The sequence below is a fragment of the Otolemur garnettii genome, unplaced genomic scaffold, assembly GCF_000181295.1.
Source record: "Otolemur garnettii isolate 467f Iridium unplaced genomic scaffold, OtoGar3 scaffold00022, whole genome shotgun sequence".
NCBI classification, from domain to species: domain Eukaryota; kingdom Metazoa; phylum Chordata; class Mammalia; order Primates; family Galagidae; genus Otolemur; species Otolemur garnettii.
This window is the reverse complement of record NW_003852417.1, coordinates 21,871,553-21,875,099: the sequence shown is the minus strand read 5'-3', so window position 1 is coordinate 21,875,099 and position 3,547 is coordinate 21,871,553.

The following is a 3,547-nucleotide window of genomic DNA, read 5'->3' as shown; positions in this document are numbered from 1 at the left end:
TGGAAAGAGTGAAGGTTGAAGCTCTAACTCCCTGTTCTGAGTGCCAATGAATCCTGATGTGATGAATACTACAGAGCAGTCTAGCACACGCAGCACCCTCAAATATCTTGTACCCTGGTTTGCTTTCCCCTACCCATTTGCACAATCTTATTTTACGGGCCTTCTCCAACATTGTTCATTTATAATAATCAAAATGAATTTCCAAACAGGACCAAGACCCATATGGCCCTTTGAAGAAAGCTATGCCAATCTGGAAATGAGCCAATTTCATCTATAATGCGTAACATATAGGAAATATACAGGAATTGCTAATCACCCACATTAGGGCCTAGAGTCTTATTAAGGTGACTCAGAAATATATAGGGAAGGATTAGTGTATGTGTGTGTGACCTCATTCTGAACTTTGGAGGGTGAGAAGCACTTATGATGGGCATTTTGTCCTCTGACCCCATGATGTGCCACGCTTGTCACAAGACCCGCTATTTCCAGGCTTGGAGAAGAGCCTGAGTGGTGGTTGGTCCTTATAAGGAGGGTGTGAGCCTGTGTCAGGTTGTGAAGACAAGGGACCCTCTACCACTTACCATATCATAACAGGAAAGGATTGTTGTTCAGGAGTGAAGGGACAAAAAAGGAAGACCTTGCCTTTGTGAGGCCTCGGGTTTGTTTACAAATACACATGTGGCAGAAAAAACTTATTCGGAAGAAAACAGAGTAAGGCTGGAGGAAGCGCTGCCTGCTCATCCATATTAAGGGAAAACCCAAGGCCTGAGTAACAGCTGTGGGATCTCGGTGACCTGGGTTTGAAGAGGGGTGGGGCTTCACCCAGGAAGTGTGCATGCACCAGTGATGAATAAGATTAGCCAGGAATCAGGTTGTCATAAGCTCTCAGAGAGGTAAAGGTGTGAGGCAAACAGCATTCCACCAGTATACACTCACAGGGGCTCGAAAAACTGTATTAGGCAGCAGAGGCTTCAGTGCATGAATCACCCAGAGCAGAACCGAAGTGGGGTCTGAAGACAGGGCCATTCCTCGAGCTGGTCACTAGCAGTGCCTGATGAGCTAAGTTCAAAGCTGAGGGTAAGTGTTTAGAAATGTTTATAGCAAGTGACTAAATAATTTTATTTCTGTTGACTCAGATTTTTTAAAAGGGGAGTTTGTTTTTGTATATCTTTTAAAATGTCATGTTGCTATTAATTCATCTTCATTACACTTCCATGAGAGGTTGGAAGTAAAAGAATACAGGCCCTTCACTGGTGAGAACTTGAGAAGCTCGATGAGAGGAGCGCAGGGCGTCCTACAGGGTAGATAGTGGGTCAGTAGACAGGAGGGAACTCGGGGAATGAATGCCAGGCATACCAGGTGGGCTTCCTGGGCGAGGGGCTCAAGTTGGACTTTGGGCAAGGGGCAAGATCTTGACAGAGGGACCCTCAGGTCACTCCTGCAGCTGTGAGGGAGTACTCACACTGGGTGTAGACAGATTGGCAGGCGGCGTCCAGTGCATGTAACTTCTGTGGCCAGCTCTGTGCTGGGTGCAACCGGCAGTTGCTGGTATTGAGGGCTGAACACTGGTATGGGAGTCAGGGTCCTGGGTCCTAGGTATTGCTCTGATAAGATCTTTCCTGGGTCCCAGGAAAATCATTTACACTCCCCCCACCCCTCACTGCCCTCAGACTGCAAAAGCTGTGAGGGAATGTCTTTGGTGAATGGTGCCTAGCCAAGCCTGGCATACTACATGGCAAGCTCCAGTAAAATATTTGGTGAGTGAATGGGTGAATGGGTTTCAGTTTTAACACCTGAAAAATGAGGGGGCTATAAGACCAGTGGTTTTCCAACCATAAAATCAGAAGCCTTGCAAAGATACCTTGTGGTCCAGCCTCAAGCCTTCAGTCTTGAGTTTCTGTAGGATTTTATGTGAGGAAGGAATTCTGCTACTTTGAAAAATGCTAGACTAAATGATTTCTAAGGTCTCTTCTCTTTTGTTATTCTCAGTGGATAAGAATTCAAATAATAGAGGCCATAATCATCCACCAATCATAGTTGTGTATAACTACACACAGAAGATCTAAGGACATTGGGGTTGGTGGGGCCCAGACGACTTTGTGGAACTCTTAATATGAAATTCAGGCCTGGGCTTCAGAAAAGGAACCTATTGCTCCTAAAAATGTATGTAAAATTTTATTTTACATACATTTGTGTGTCTGCTAAGAGTGCTGTGGCTGTGTGTAACAGACGTACAGTAAGTGACATAAACACTGCCGAGGAGTCTAGCTACAACTGTGGCTTAAATGACCAAGTGGTTTGTCCTTCTCCTGTAATAAAGAAGTCTGGGAAAAAAGCTTCCCAAGGCTGGTGCATTTGTTCAAAGAGGTGATCAAGATGCAGGCGTCTAGGGGTGGCTTTTGTCCTAATGGTCCCCAAACAGCTGGTCCATCTCCAGATGTTAAGTCTTCTCTCCAGCAAAAGGGGAAAGTCAAAAGTGGTGCCAGCTGAAGCTGTCCCTTATCATGGGGAAAAGTGACAGCTCCTGGAGAAGCTCTAACTCATAGCCTTCCACCTTCATCTCACTGGCCTGCAAGAGCCCCAGGAAATCAAGTTTTGTCACTAGGTGATCAAAACTGGGATTCTAATAACAAGAAAAGGAAAGAGAGGGTATGTACAGTGATTGTTAGTATTTGCCACAATAGGTATGTGTGATTTCTTTTCCATTACGTTATCAAGAAATTCTTCAAGGAAGGTGTTCTTTTTAAAGGGAATGTAGGCGGCTTGGTGCCCATAGCTCTGTGAAGAGAGTGTCAGTACATACACTGAGCCTGGCAGGTTCGAGCCTGGCCTGGGCCTGCTAAATGATAATGACAACACCAACCAAAAAATAGCCGGGCGTTGTGGAGGGCGCCTGTAGTCCCAGATACTCGGGAGGCTGAGGCAAGAGAATCGCTTAAGCCCAGGAGTTTGAGCTTGCTGTGAGCTGCGATGCCACAGCACTCTACCAAGGGCAACATAGTGAGACTCTGTCTCAAAATAATAATAATAAATAAATAAAACAAAGAGAGCATGTAGGAGATTTTGCAGGGAAGAGGAGGATGCTGGAGCAGGATCAGGACCGACACGTGTGCAGCTGGGAGGCAGGAGCTGGCTGGCCCAGGGTAGACTGACTGGGCAACCATACCTCCCCTGGAGCCCAGGGGGCTGAACTTCGGCTTCCTGCTTCTCTTCTTCCCACGTGCCTGTTAAACAGGAGGGCCCCTGTGAGGCTGGTGCAGTCAGCCCAACACTTGGCCCTGAGGCTGGGGAGACCCTTCCCTCGGTATAGGCTTTTGCTGTGGGATCTCTGATCTGCACCAGGTCCCCAAGCCCTTGAGCGGAGGCTCACAGGCCCCCACCCTCAGGGAAAAGAATCAAGCCGCCCGCTGCCGTCTCTCCCTCCCACAGTCTCTCCTCCTTCCTCCTCCTTTCTGGGGAAGACAAAGCGCAAACTGACTGTGGGCCCTCCATTTCAGGAGCTGCAGAGACCATCTGGGAAGCCTCGCAGGACCCTCCACCACCTGTC